Source organism: Oryzias latipes, chromosome 14 (genome assembly GCF_002234675.1).
Source record: "Oryzias latipes chromosome 14, ASM223467v1".
NCBI lineage: Eukaryota > Metazoa > Chordata > Actinopteri > Beloniformes > Adrianichthyidae > Oryzias > Oryzias latipes.
The window spans coordinates 26,604,003-26,619,475 of NC_019872.2; the positions used below are offsets into that span (position 1 = coordinate 26,604,003).

The window sequence follows — 15,473 nt, forward strand, 5'->3', positions numbered from 1 at the left end:
AAACATCCTGTGGCCATAAAATTAAGAGGATTAAAAAGACAAAGGAAGTCTTCGTCAACAATAGAAAAACCTCCAATTAGAACAAGATAATTATGACTTGCACATGTGAAGTTTTCACATGTGCAAACAGTAAGTAAATCAATTAGTATTGTGGTTTTTCCTTATTTATGGTTTAAAATATGACAATTTAGAAACAAATTTAGGACATTATTCTTTATGTTGTTAAAAGGATCTGCAAGCAAACAATCTTTATGTACAAGGAAGTTCATCCTATAAAATACAACCGAACTTTAACCATAAATGTTGTAAAGACATAAAAATACGACAGCAGGATAACATGTCATCTTTATTAACTATATTAAGTGATTTGTAAAGAACTTTGTTTAAACAGCTTTCCTATGTGTTTCAAGAAAAGAGAAGTTAAATAGAATAATTGCAGTCCCAGTCATTTTATGATGAAAGTAGAGACAACATCTAGCTTGTAATGTTTTACTCATTAACTGTATATGAGAACTGGACTGAGTGACCCCTCCCCCTTGGCGTTCCATCCAGGAAGTACCCACTGGCTCCAAGAAGCCAAAATCCCATAGACTTCTATAGTGATATAAAAATTCTATTGGTCAGAATAGTCATTCTAACTGTGATACCTTTTTCTTAACATCTTCTCGATAATCCTCTTTTTTTATAGTGCAAGTTATCCAAGTTCTAAACTGGCCAATCAGATGCCTGAATAAAAGTATGTGGAGCCTGTTGGCACCCACAACAAACATCCAAAACATTTGATTGACAGATTTTGTTTAGCCCGCTTTCAAGTGGTAGGGGTGTGGACTGTCAACAAGCTCCCTCTTGATTGGTGAGAGTGGTTGCCATAGTAATGTTAGCTCGGACGGATGAAGTCTGGCTCCAACATTGCGGCGACTATATTTGGTCGGGGCCAGAAGTAAGTCATTTTCTATGGATGACGTCACACTAACTCACTCCAGTTCTCAAATTACGTCAATACTTTTACTACAAATAAAGCAGCACCCAGACTCCGTCCTCTCATTCCAGCACGTGGAGGCGCCCTTTGTCATTGAGAGGGTTTTCTTTTGGCACATTAAATAAACGTCAAACCAAAGCAATTACATGCAGAGCATCTGTCAACAATGAAAATATCAAAATATAAATGAAATTGTCCATCAAAAATGTTGTGATTCACTATCAGTCAGACGATTATTGTGAAATTTCCTTATTTTTTTGTCTTCCTCTGGGCCCATGACATGTGAGCCTTTCAGACAAAATGACGATTGTTTTGGTCCCCTTAACTTCATCAGGAAAATGAAGGTTTCCTGTATCTCCAAACATTGAGTCCTTATCTGTAGAGATTTTAAATCTTTTTGGTGTATTTCAGCAAACCAAAGATACCTCCACCTGGAACACACAAGAGCTGCTGTTAGTATAAACATAAAACTCCCATCTGAACTCAGTTTGTGGTGAGATTTAAAATGTGAGAAATGTGTTGTTGTTTGGTCATCTTCAGCTTTACAAAGAACAGCGGAGTAATTTCCCCAGTCACTCCCTAAAAAGTCAGCCCTTAGACCCAAATTGAACGCATGCAACCGATTGCAAAAACTTTGCCAGGTTTATCACTTCACTTTCTATTCAGAGCCAATGTAGGAGATGGGACTTGTTTTGATTTAATCTGTAGTCAAAATCTGTATTATCGGGGCCTATTTTTTTATTGATAAGTGTGTGGACTCGTGTTTAGAGCAGTATAAAGTGGGCGGACTTATTGTAAATCTTGTGTGTTTTTTTCAGAAAAAGTTTGTGTACCTCGTTAGTCTACTCTGTTGTTCCTTAACATATAAAACATTTCTGGTTAGTCACTCGTGCTCAGTTCAGTTTCTGTTTTTGACGGCAACGCCTTTCCCACCCTAGATTATATGAAGTTTGAACTGTATCTGCCCTAAGGGCTTTGTCTTCTAAGTTCCTCTACCTGTTAAATTCTTTACATAGAGACCTACACTGACTTTCTCCAAGAGTCTGGAAACTTTCCCCCTGCCTTTCGTTTGTGCTCCAACCTTCCTCAAATCTCTACTACATCCCTGTTAATGAATAACTGGTGATACTCCGGCCTTACATAAAGTCTGTTTGTCTGTTGTACTCACCGAGTAGAGCCACCCCGGCAATAGAACCAATGACGATGCCGGCTATCGCTCCTGCTGAGAGCCCCGATGAGGGTTCAGGTGTAGCTCCTTCATCTGTTGTAACTGTGATGGACTCGGAGGTGGAGGTTGGGAGGGGCTTGGTGCTTAAGGTTGGGTTGGAGTCAGCAGTTGGAGTTGACTGACTTGGACTATTGCTGTCTGTTGCGGTTGTCATTGGGGTTATTGTAATAGTAGCATCTGTGGTACTCTGTCCTCCACAGAGGATTACTGTAAAGTAGAAGTTACCCAGGTTGAAAGAAAAATCACAAAAGACCCTCCTTATTTGATGGGAAATTAGCACTTTGTATTTAGTATTTGTATTCATTGTGAATTTATTCTCCTTTTTTCTAAATAACATCATTTTTGGTTCAACAAATTCGTACTTCAGAAAAGTTTAGACATTTCAATTTATGACCCGATCAATTGTGACCTCACATCCCAAAGTGATAACACACCCAAATCACACCAACTCGCTTTAGAAAAATACTACAAACACCAGAAAATCCCACTAAACTAAATGCTACATTGAAAATGTATTTGATTTTTTTTCTCATACAGTTTTGATTAAACTCTATCATTTTAAGGGTAAAAATCTGATCTGAAGTTTCTCTGGGAAAAGTTTGTCTGTTTAACACGTCAAGAAAAACCAACAGTTCTTACCTGAACCGAGGAGACAAAGTGTCACCAGGAGAAGATTAGTTTGCATTGTCGCAGGGTAAAAAAATGCGTCTGTGCAGAATCGTTTCCGGTTTTAAACTGCCGCTGTTGATGCAAAAGCACAAATATTTGTGAAAGTTCTCAAAAAAAACACACAAAAAGAAGTTTATCGAACTTGACAGATAAAACGAAAAACGTGTCAATTCATGGAAAATAATTTTCACCAATGTTTATAAAGTTGTTTTAAGATTCAGAAAATGATTAAACAAAAAAACAATAGTAGCTGATATTGCTATTTGCTGTGTTAAAACAACAAAAAAAGTTGTCATTAAATACTAAACATACATTGTTTTAAAGAAAAACCATTGGAAGGAGCAGCAGGTACTCACCCGAGCAGATGCAGATGACAAACTCTCTTCCTTTTCGGTAAGACCAGGGGATATTTATATTTTACGACCTCCTTATCAAGCTTCCCCACAATCTCCAGCCCTCCCTCCCATCTGTGTCTGCATGTGTAATACGTTACCACGGCTGCGAAAAATGCAGGGATCGATCTGAAGAGTTGATCATTTCTTTACTGTCGTTCAGTGTTTGGTTCAACCTTTCGTCCTTGTTTAGCGAACGTTAAAGGAGGATGAAAGAAAAAGACCGTTTATCGATTTAGAGAAATTGTCTGAACATCAGTTCATCAGATATTGATTGAAGGCTTTGTTTCAACTACAAACCTAAAGAGCTGGCACACTATTGCCTTGTGACTCGATCCAGTCAAAGTGAACGTGATGAATTGGCTTTTGTTTCAATTAAAGCAATATTTTCCATTTTTTTTTTACTTTAAACACAGCAAATAATTCAGGTTCGTCATCAGCTTTGGATCTTATTTGATCTTCACAAATTCCCCCAGAATTAAGATTGAGGTCATTGACAACCAGCTTAACCTCACAGGAAACATCTCTCAATAACCAGATTTGCCCTCTACAACAGATTCATTTACACAACCCAACTCGACTTCTGAGATCTTCCAGGCTGCAGAATCAAACCTCTACCGATGATCCATCTGTCTGAATTTTTAATTAAAAAATATAAAAGGACATCGCACCACTTGTTGCTTCTCTGCATTGACTTCCTGCAGCTAGTGCATCAAATTGAAAAGCCCAGACCCTCGTCTGCAGAGCGGTCAACAGCACGTTCCTACCTGAAGATCCTCATCGAGTCTGCAACCTTTCCCGCCCATTGCTCCCTGAAGCGGGACTGGTGGTCCCGAAAGCAAGGCGGGCTGATAAATCCTGGTAACTTCCTTGTGTTTGTTCAGCTTGATGAGCTGTCCAGCCGAGTGTAGCTGGGAGTTATGCAGTCGCCAAAGCACAGGGGGACATAAATGATCTGGAACACTAACAACTATTCTACCTAGAACAAACACAAGTACTGCAGTCATTAAAGAAGAAAAACTGTAACTGTCAGAACAGATCTTTCCTGGTTCTCTTGTGATGGGTACAGTTTTTAAAAAGTTCTTAATTTTTGGTCAGATAGAAAAGTAAAACTTGTGTTTTATATAGAATAATTCCACATAGATTGAAATTTTCTTTATTTCTTGAACTCTTGAATTTGACTTACAGATAGAGTCAAGCATACTTCAGGCGAGTTTTGAGGGTTTCTGTTTTTTTCACTCCGATGCATTCCTTCAAAAATCTCTGCTTATCTTCCCTGATGGTCCTTTTTTTTACCAACAAGCTTTGCGGTCAGATGTACTGATAGACAACACTGTTGACTGACACAGATCCCAATATCAGGTTATGATGGACCACAAACACTCTTCTTGTTGTGCTTCAGATGATTGACACGACTGATTGGCTTGCTCTTTTCCTAAGTCTACTCTACTCACTCATGTTCTCATCTGTCTAACAATCACAGTTACAGGGTTTAAGGATGTTCCCAGTGGTCTTTCCATTATTATTATGTTATTATGTCATAGAAAACCTGTGTCGTTTTCTGCAGAGTGGCAGGAGTTCATTAGAAATTTGCCTCTGATTTGTGGGCCTTCCCTTTGCTGAGAGCTCTGTGTTTATGCGCTCTCCTGCTAGCTTACTGCCTCTCACACCCCCAACCAAACATTACGGTTTTAGCCAGATGCCAGCTCAGACGAGGAAAACAAAGGCGGACATTGATCCTAGTTTTCTACAAGTAGATTTATCGGAAAATGGAGCGGAGAAAGGAGCTTGCTGCATCTTCCTCTGCTTATCCGGGACCGGGTTTTGGGGGCAGCAGTCTAAGCATAGATGCCCAGACTTCCCTCTCCCCGTCCACTTCCTCCAGCTCCTCTGGGAGGACCCCGAGAAGTTCCCAGGCCAGCCGAGAAACGAAGTCTCTACCCCGGGGTCTTCCCCAGGGCCTCCGCCCAGTAGGGCATCCCCGGAACACCTCCCCAGGGAGGCATCCAGGAGGCATCGGGACAAGATGCCTGAGCCACCTCAACTGGCTCTTTTGGATGTGGAGGAGAAGCTCAGGTGTTACTCCTAGCTCTCCGCGGGTGACCGGACTTCTCACCCTATCTTTAAGGGAGCGTCCAGCCACCCCACGGAGGAAGCTCATTTCAGCCGCTTGTATTCGGGACCTCGTTCTTTCGGTCATGACCCAGAGCTCATGATCATAGGTGAGTATTGGAACGAAGATCGACCGGTAAATTGAGAGCTTTGCTTTCTGGCTCAGCTCTCTCTTCACAACAGTCCGGTACAGCGACAGCATAACGGCGGACGCTACTCCAGTCCGCCTGTCAATCTCACGCTCCGGTTTTCCCTCACTCGTGAACAAGACCCCAAGATATTTAAATTCCTCCACCTTGGGTAAGAGCACGCCACCCACCGACCGGTTATAAATCTACACAAACTCAATGTTGGTATAAGAGAAAACCACAAGTTTGTAGAAGTTCTTTTAAAACTTCACATTGATGAGTACTGTTGAGTACTGTTATACTTTCATAACTCAATTTCTGGAAGTTATGGTTTTAGGTCTTAAATTAGTTGCTTCAACTCTCTTACATGCTGGTTTTATATCTGGAATATTGTTTTTCATTTGGTAGGTGAATGAAAGAATGTGACAAACGTGCATACTGGTAGAACACGTATTTAGAAAAAACACAGTAAAACCATAACTCATATTACGGTCATAACATGTTATTTAGCTGGTAAAGTTGGTTTACTAAGGAAGTTTAGGAGCATCACTATGACAGTTGTTTGTCTTTTTTTTGGTACGTACTGTCTCCACATCCCATAATGAGAAAATTGGTTTGTTGCTATAGCTATATAAAAACACCTGATAATAATCAAAACGACAGATAATAAATAGTGCTAAGTTTAAACTGTTTTTTCCAAATGAAAGACTTACACCTTCTAGCTAGGTAAAATCCAGGTTGATTTTTACATTTTTTACTTTAAAATGTACCCGGTTGATCCCCCAGGTATTTCCAGTATTCCAAAAACTAAAATTCATTTTTATGGCTGCCCTTTGGCTCTTCAGGGCTTGGACCGCATGGCCGTCAGTCATACAGTGGTAGACGCTGAGCATTAAGGACTTTGGCTTTAGGGTGGAGGGACGGTTGCGTGCCACTTTTTCCACATCCCAATGACATCATCTAGGCTTGTGGTGCAGCTTGGAGTCGTTTCCCAACTTCAGATTTTTATCGCAGCATTTCTGCAAATATCTCGTGTTAAATAACTTTATTTTAATTCCATTTCTTACCTTAAAATGTAAATGTTTGAGGCAGAAAAAGGAACCGTAATGAGTTTAGGTGAAATTGTGTAAAATATCAAAAAAGTGTCTCAAACGGAAATTACAGCCCAAATTATATGGATCTAAAATGATTCACTCCTGCTTCTCTGAACATGAAACTGAGCAGCGGGATGGGAGTGAGTGGAAAAAAACTGATAAGGATTGTCATGTTAACAACCTTATTTTATCTTGTTTTTTTATGAGTACATGGTGGCAAAATGTAAACAGAATCGGACAAAATCTCATAACAATTATTTTAACTTATTTCAAAATTGGTCTTTTATTTTTGTTTACTTGGGTGGGAACCAACCTGTGACCTTTGTGAAACTACAGAAAACCATCCAGTGTTTGTAGAAAGTTCACCAAACAGTGACGTTATAGCTGTAAATATTCTGCTGCGTTGCTCCACGTTGGTTCTTTTAGCTCCTGGAAGCTTCTCATATTCTTCATCTACAGGATTTTCCCAGTTTTCTGGAGTCATCAGGCGCATTGTTTTTATTTTACAAACGGGTTTCTTTTTTAATGCAAAAAAGAAAATTGTAGCATCGAAACGTTTTCATGTTTTAGATTATCTTATTTATATGACTTTCCCCAACAAAAGTTAAATTTTCTTGCCCAGGGGTCTGGTTTGTTATTGTTACTAATATAATAAATATAAATGACCTACAGTTTTTTTGAACAAGTAAAGCATAAACAACAGGAATAAATAGTCTTTTTTCTAATTATGAAATAGTTTATTACTAACATGACTTTCTTTGAAAATAAAAGACACCTTGTGTCACAAAGATCATCTCAGAGCAGCAAATTAGAAGCAGGTAGTGGAATGTCAGCAGGAGTAAATACAGTTTATTTTACCATTTACAGCCAAAGGATTCACAAAGTTTTCTTCTTTCTGCTTCTTTTTGTCTATTATCTCTTATAATATGATTTTGTATTTTGATTTAATGTGTTGTTTTGATGTTATTAAATAAAAAAAAAAATGTTGTTTTTTAAATTGTAAATCTAACTTCTTTCACTTTTGGCTTTTCCCCATTAGGGGTCGTCACAGCGAGGATGAGTCCTCCATGCGACTGCATGGTTAACCTGGCAATGTTTTACGCCGGATACCCGGAGCAGCCCGGATTGTAATCCTGGTTTCACGGATGGAAGGTGCCGCAAACCAGCACGAGCTAAACTGGCTCCCCTTAAATTGTAAATCTAACTAACTAAAATTAAATCAGAGGTAATTAAGTGATCCTTATCGTTTTGTAAAATCTGGTGCGCGTTAATTCTGCTTGTGCTTACTGACCTTCAATTGATTTTCTATGGTACACGATGCACAAAAACCTGTCAAAAATGTTTAAGTATGGCTTTGGTGATCTACGAAGGATTGATGGAGAAATATGGATAGTCAGGAACCTCATGGAATGATGAGCACTGGCCATTAAATGGACAGTACAACTAAAAACGTGTTATTTTTCTTAAACCAGAGGGCCTCAGGTTGTAGATCCCTGTGCTAGACCTAGCATATCATGCGTCTCAGAAGTTCATTGCAAACTGTAAGCATTGCAAACACGACTGTGAGTTTTGGAGACTTGCAGATTTACTCAATGGTGTGTGTTTATTTATTGGAGTAATTTGCCCCCCCCCCCAAGCCTGTGTGAATACATTAAACCAAGCTGTACAGTACTTTTTACGTTCCCAACAGTCGCTGTTATTGGCTGTACCAAATGATAATACAGAGGCTGGAAGAGGGGCATTTCAGTGCTATACCCGCAAGCTGGCATCATTTCAAAATGATTGGGAAATTTAGAAAATCTGGTCCAAATAAGTCAATTTAACTTTTGCTGAAAGGATTGGCAATTAAATCTGTAACTTAGATATCTTAGATGACCCCACCCTTCCATTGACGTGTTCTCCCTACCATGACAAAGGTGGATAAAGGTGGAAAGATTTCATGTAATCCATGGACACCAGTGAAGATCACAGATCAGTGTAGAAAAAAGGTTCAGAGCACTGTCTAGTGGGTCTAGATGACCCAACTCCCAATGTTAAAGTGCCTAGGATAGCACAAGGGTTAAATAGTCTTTAAAGTCCCAATCCGATCATCTTTTGATCTATTGTAAAAGTGTTCCCAGTGTTATTTTAATTATGATGATGTTGTTTTTAGCCAAAATCAAAAATACTTATGTAGTTTTCTAGGACACGTTTCTGCAGAGCAGCAGGAGTTCATTAGAATTTCACCTCTGATATCACAGAGTAAGCCCGCCCTCACTTCCCCCAACCTGTTTGTTTACCAGTCTCCTAGTAGCTTACAGCCCAGGATTCTTTCGTCTGCTCCTGATACACGACTATTTGAAGAAAGAAATACTCAGAAATACAATGTTGAGTTAATTTTTTTTCATATATGTCCTCCATCATTAGAAAAAGGCCAGAAGAAGATGTTAAAAACTCCATTTGGATCTTTGAATTGTACTGATGTTCTTTTAATGCACTGTTTGGATCGGTCCCACTGTCTGGGTCAAGAGATTGGACTTCTGATTAAGTAAAGGTTAGTTAAACTGCATTACATTTAATACTACTGAAGAAAGGAAGGGTGGCAGTTTAGCTCAGGCTTAGCTCAGGCAGCAGAGCAGGTCGTCCAACAACCGAAGGGTTGACGGATCGATTCCCGCTCTCCCCAGCCAGCTGTAGCACCCTGAGTCTGCGGCTCACCGCTCCCTCCAGGGAATGGGTCAACTGCTACACGGTGCACAAAAACCTCTCAAAAATGTAGCTCGGTTGGTAAGGTGAAAGATTACTACGCAGGAAACCAGGTTTCGATTTGACAAATGGCAATTATCATATCAATGTTGAGTACACTGCACACGGCAACAAAGTATAATGGGGATGGGTCAAATGCGGAGAACAAATTTCAATGTACACCTAGGTGTGTGACAGATAAAGGGGAAAAAGTATTGATTATATTTCATCATTGAGGGAAGAAGCTGACGTGACGCAAACAATGAACAATGCTATTAGGAGATGGATGAAAGGTCGTCATGTGACTACACGCCTTTTTTTAGACAATTTCCTTTCCATCCATCCATATTTATGAACAATAGAAATGTTTCAAACATCCGACTGTACTAGAGTTTCTGTTGGTTGTAAAGTCGCAGTAGTTTCATCAGAAGAAACTGACTTATCTCTTCCTCTTATCCAAAACCCTTTATCTCACTGGATTACGACAACTATTGTACTGTAGTTTTAAAAAAAAGGTTTCTCAGGAGAAATCTTGTTTCACTTTACTTTGTGGTTTTTGAAATCTCTAAAGAATTTTGTTTTTAAAGTTTTAAAAGAAAAAAAAAGCCACAAACTTCCTTTCATAGCATTCAATCCTTGTTTCAGGAATTCTGAAACTGTGAAAAATGTGAAGCTTTTCTCTGGTTCTGCCGTAACGGTTATCCACTGGTTGAAGACACAAACAAACGTGTGAAAACTGCTGACCGTCAACATGGAAGCATGACGCTCTGGTTGTGCTCATGGATACGCAAGGCTCCAAACGTAACTCTTGTGAACTTCAGTGACTTCACACACAAGTGAGTCAGAATCAGGTTTCACTCCACGGTGCAGCTGTAGGGCGGTCGACCTCCGATTGGAAGATTGGAGGCTCAATTCCCGCCTTGCCCGCCCATATGTCAAAGAGTCCTTGGGCAAGAACCCCACCTTGCCTCTGGTGGAAGGTTGGCGCCAGCAGAGCCACCATCAGTGTGTGTGAATGTGGGTGTGATTAGGTGGATGGGACTGTGACTGGAAAGCGCTTCGAGAAAGGTAGATAAGCGCGACACAAGTATACGCCATTTACGCTCAGCAGGGTCTGCACTTCCTGAGGGCCCTCGGGAAGAACAATATCAAGCGGAGGAAGATGGAGGGATGGAAAAGTTGCACAACACATGCCAATGCATATTTTTATTGCATATTTTGCACATATATATCTGATTATTTAAGTATTTATTCCGTGTAAACTTGTCAATACTTCCTCACCTCCATGCTTTTTTTTGCACATCTGACATGTTTATATCTGTACATGTCACTCTGCACATTATTACGGACATTTTTATATTTGCACATTTCCTTGTTACACTCTGTACATATTGACATTTTTTTATTATACTTTGTTAGATTTTCTCTTGGACTGTGACGGCTTCAATGTCATTGTCCACGTAGACAGTGTTAATAAAGGCATGTCTTACCATTTTACCATTTACTCCAGTCGGGTGTAAGTTCATTGGGTTTAGCTGGATACAAAGGTCATAATACAAAAACATCTTTTTTTTATCATTACATTCAATGAACTGTGATGAACAAAGAAAACACAAAAACCGATTATCCTTATTAATCCATTAATGAGGAAAACACACACATACTGAATAGGTATTTGCTAATGTAGACTTTTTTCTTATTTTGTGTTATAAACATGTCAGAAAACATCACAAACTAAAGTCTTAAAAGTAAGTTTTAAGTTTTCCCATGAATAGTTGGGTTTATGGAAACATAAAAAATAGGTTTCTATCAGTTCAGGTAATTATTGTGATACACAAAAATTGGTTGGAACACAATGAAGTCTTCAGGAAGATTTCCAGCCTTTTCGGACTGGAACCGGAAACGCATGACGAAATGCTTTAATAGGTGACGACATGTTCATAACTACTGTTTCTAAAGAAACATAACTTACTGTCTTTGTGTTCACAGAAGAAAAACTAAGGACTAATCAAGTGGTAAACTACAGGGCGTGTTATCTTAGGCTAATTAAAGCTTATCTGGAGTGCAGGATATGCCACTGCTTCAGCCAAACTTTAGTGGGTCATAGAGCGTTGCTTTGTAAACCTTTTCATTTTATCAGTAAAGAAAAAAATACAAGTAATTTTTTTTAGCGCCAACATTAAATGATTGTTTATGCTTGTTTTATGCTTTCAGCTCACTATAATAAGTATATAGCTATATAATTTTCATTTATTTTATTTTAAATGTAAATAGAAAGACTTTCCTTTAATTTGATTTAGTTGGTTGTTTATTTTTCTATTTTGAACATGGATATTTGGTTTCAAAAGTGTGGTTAGGCTTGAATGCAGCAGCTTTTTCATGAGACTGGCTAATGTCTGGGTTCAGTTAGAGGGCAGGCTTTTTGCTTGTCCAGATTATCTCAGCTCTGAGCTAAATATGGAAGAGAGATACAGATTTTTGTGTTTAATGGAATAAGAATACAGCCATTTACAAATGCTTTGGAGAAAAAAAAACTAATTTTTCTCCTTATTGTTGCTGTAATTTGTGCGATTTCATATTTTATTTTTCAGTTTTTTAAATTATCATTCCACTTCATTTAGTTTAGGTGGAAATGTAGAAGGCCATTATAAGGATAACTTAAAAGTTCCATATCATTCCTCTGACCCTCACAAAATGTCCTTAAACCAGCATTGATCTGTCTGTTTGTTGGAAATGCTTTGGGTCGACTCACAGCACACAGTTTGTTCTGTTCCAGAGTAGCTTTGACCCCAAAGTCCCGTCCGTTTCGCCGCTGCAATCGCTCCGGTTTTGTTCTGTGACATGAAACGTTTGGTCTGTTTGCAGACGACCTGCACGAGTATGTTTCCCTGAGCTTAAGAACAACACGGTTGTGCTGTAAGTGCGAAACAAGACGCCTGTATTCATCAAATAATCGCAAACCCAGCCGTCCTCAATGGGACCCTTTGGGTTGCATCAGAAACGCCATCAAACATTGTTAAATGGGGGTCTATCTGGTCTGGAGCTGCAGCACTTTAACACACACAGTAATCCTGTCTGTTCATTTCATGTCTACTTTCTTCTAATATGAACATTTTGGTTTGGATCCAAAGTTCTTTGGAGACATGAGAACAGCCGTCTAACTGGCTCACTGCTCAGATATGGTAGCTACCATCGTCTTCATTCACAGAAACACATGTGAAAGGGGAGGTTTGTGAAGGAATGGATCAGTGGGTTTGTTTTATTATGCAACTGAAGCAGGAAGCAGCCCTTTCTCAGCTCCTGTTACACAGCACTATAAGGGTTTTAGTCTAAGTTCAATAAAGCGGCACTGACACAGAACACTCACACTAAACTCTGCTGTAATGCCCCCTGCTGGCCTGTTTGGTTCATCACATCTGGGATTTTTAGACATCAGAGGTTCAAAATGTCCACTAAAAAATACATGTATAATTTGCCAAATTCAGACAGAAGAATTTCATCTCTAGACTCCTTTTACTGTTAATATAACACAATCTTAAACTTATGAAACTAAAAATAGATTTAAAATAACCATAGAAATGTTAACTTTTGGTGTCAAACTAACTCATTATTTCATGAAAAATATTAACAGTCCAACATGGTGGTGGTAGAGTGATGGTCTGGGAATGCTTTCCAACTTCAAAATGGAGATTATAGACTTCAAATAATTCTGCAGTCAACCAGGAAGATCTAAAGCATAATTTGTTCCCATTGGGTCTCAGCCTTCAAATTAAAGGCCATTGGGTTCTGCAGAGCAAAAATCTAAAAAACTCCTGGGTTGGTCTTTGCAAAAAGAACCCCAAACATAACAGGATGTTCATCGTTGAATATTTGACAGCTATAGTCTGAAACTTTTACTTTCACCAACCGTTCATGCTAAAGAAAATTTTAAAAAACGTACCGTGTCTCAATTCAAACACGTTTGAAAAATCAAGTGAAACAGAACACTCCCAAAACTTGGTTGCAACTTTTATAAGTAGTATTTTACAGTATTTTCCTTTTTTTATGTATCATTAAAAAAGGTTAAATTATCTTTTGTTGTTGTTGCAATTTTAGAAACATGTACAGAAATCAAAATCAGAAGGGTTTAAATCTTTCTTTTCATGCAAAGTAAGATGCAGAATAAAAGGGTTAAAAACAGCAATGAAAGGAAAATGAATTATAGTCCTTGTTCCATCTTGGGGGGTCAAAATGACCCCACTCCTACACTGATGTGTTATCCCTACCACGACAACGGTGGATAAAGGTAAAGAGGATTTCATGTAATCCATGGACACCAGTGAAGATCACAAATCATTGAAGACAAAAGGTTCAGCGCACTGTCTAGTGGGTCTAGATGACCCAACTCCCAATGTTAGTACCTCCAAGGAACGTTAACGTCGGGAGTGGGGTCATCTGGACCCCACAAGACAGCACAGGGGTTAAAGTACTTTTAAAATGATGAGATTCTAACTCTATAAAAACCAACACCAAAGTAATCAAATGCAGAATCACTAAAAATCGACAATAGATTTATGTTTTGTCATAATTGTAATTGAAAAAGCACAGAAGCCCAACTAAATGAAAGCTAAAATATAAAGAAACATCTAGATTTCACATAAGTATTGGTGAGATTGTCACATTTATTTCCAGATACAATAACAGATGGTGAAATTCCCAATATCTGAGCAGCACATTTTTGAGATACTGGCTTTACGAAGCATAAACCATCTAAAAACTGCTGAAAACCATCAACAGGAATGCGAGACGCTCAACAAGCTGCTATCAGCTATCAGACGCAGCAGAGGGTCAAACACCGACCTAAAGGAGTGTTTACTTGACAGCTGATAGCGCCGGTGGCCTCTGAAAGCCTCAGTTCAGTGTGATTTACAAGAACAAACACTCCAGGAAAGGCTGTGGAATTTTTTTCCCTTTCTATTTACAATTCGTCTGTGTTTTCTATTCTTTTACTTCACGTAAAATCTTAAAATACCAAGAGAGAGACATTTTATACCACATAAATAACCTGAGTGGTCGTCAGGGACAACCAACTGCTAAATCTCACAGACATTTTAATTCCAAAAACGTCAAAGCTTGTTTAAAAAACAAGAAGGCAGTGAGGGATTTTTGGATTTGTACCGGATAATTCATTTTGTATCATATTATAGCATCATTTATGGCTAATTCCTTGATTTGTTGTTTGAAAGCTGGGTCATTTAAGTGCCAAAAGTGGAGGATTTACTGCGTCTGTCTGTCAAAGCACCAACTTTAGTGATGATGTAACACTTGCACTGCCCTCTAGTGGCCAAACGTGGAATGAATTGGAACATAGAAACCAGCTCTTGATTTAAGTTTAATGGTTTAATTTGTATTTCGTATTTCTTAAAATAGCCTCATTCCTTTTAATATATAACACTCGTTATATATTTTATATGCTTATTTCTATATCTATTTTAGCCTATATCCTACCTAAGAGTAATAAATATTCTGTTAATTTTAAAAAAGTAAAGTTAAACAAATTTGAACATTAACCTTAAAAACAATTTCAAAAACAAATATGACGTGCATGTCAACTGGATGTACACCAGTGCTTATATTTATTTCTCGGTAGGTACTGATGATTTTTTTAAAGGGCACACTCCTCCCTATGTGAGTGGGCAAAATGTCAAAAGTTGATTAAACTTAATAATGTATACTTACATTTATATTATATTGAAATCTAAATTTCTTTTTTAGGAAAATCCACATTTTATTTTAATAGATTTGCCTTGTTTGATTAAAATTGCAATGAGGCTATTTTGTGAAGCACTTTGAATTACTTTGTGTACGAATTGTGCTATACAAATAAACTTGCCTTGCCTTGCCTTTACAAATATTTAAAATTATGTTTTATTTGATGTAGTTGTATTAAGACAAATAATTTCTGTAATGGGGTTAACAAATGTATATATTTGCGTCATCATCCAATCCTTGTTCTGAACGTCCTTATTAATTAGAATATCAATTAAAGATCAAGCTCGCCCTCAAAGCGCGAACAAAACGCTTGCCTTCAAAATAAAAGCACCGATGAGGCGGTCACGGTGATGTAACGTGTTGGTTTGACACGCAGGCGCCATTTTCCAGCTTTTA

The 15,473-nt window shown here is 38.4% G+C and overlaps 1 long non-coding RNA gene across 2 annotated transcripts; it reads right to left on the minus strand.

Annotated features, from left to right (window-relative positions):
* Positions 1-203: 203 nt before the first annotated feature.
* Positions 204-4,153, minus strand: LOC105355687. 2 transcript variants are annotated; one of them, XR_910034.3, is made up of 5 exons: positions 4,036-4,153; positions 3,233-3,452; positions 2,847-2,948; positions 2,148-2,414; positions 204-1,410 (listed from the first exon to the last, which is right to left on the minus strand). It is a non-coding gene; the product is annotated as an uncharacterized LOC105355687 (long non-coding RNA). The 2 variants fall into 2 exon arrangements; XR_910035.3 differs by lacking the exon at positions 4,036-4,153 and adding an exon at positions 3,569-4,035.
* Between the last annotated feature and the right edge of the window lie 11,320 nt (positions 4,154-15,473).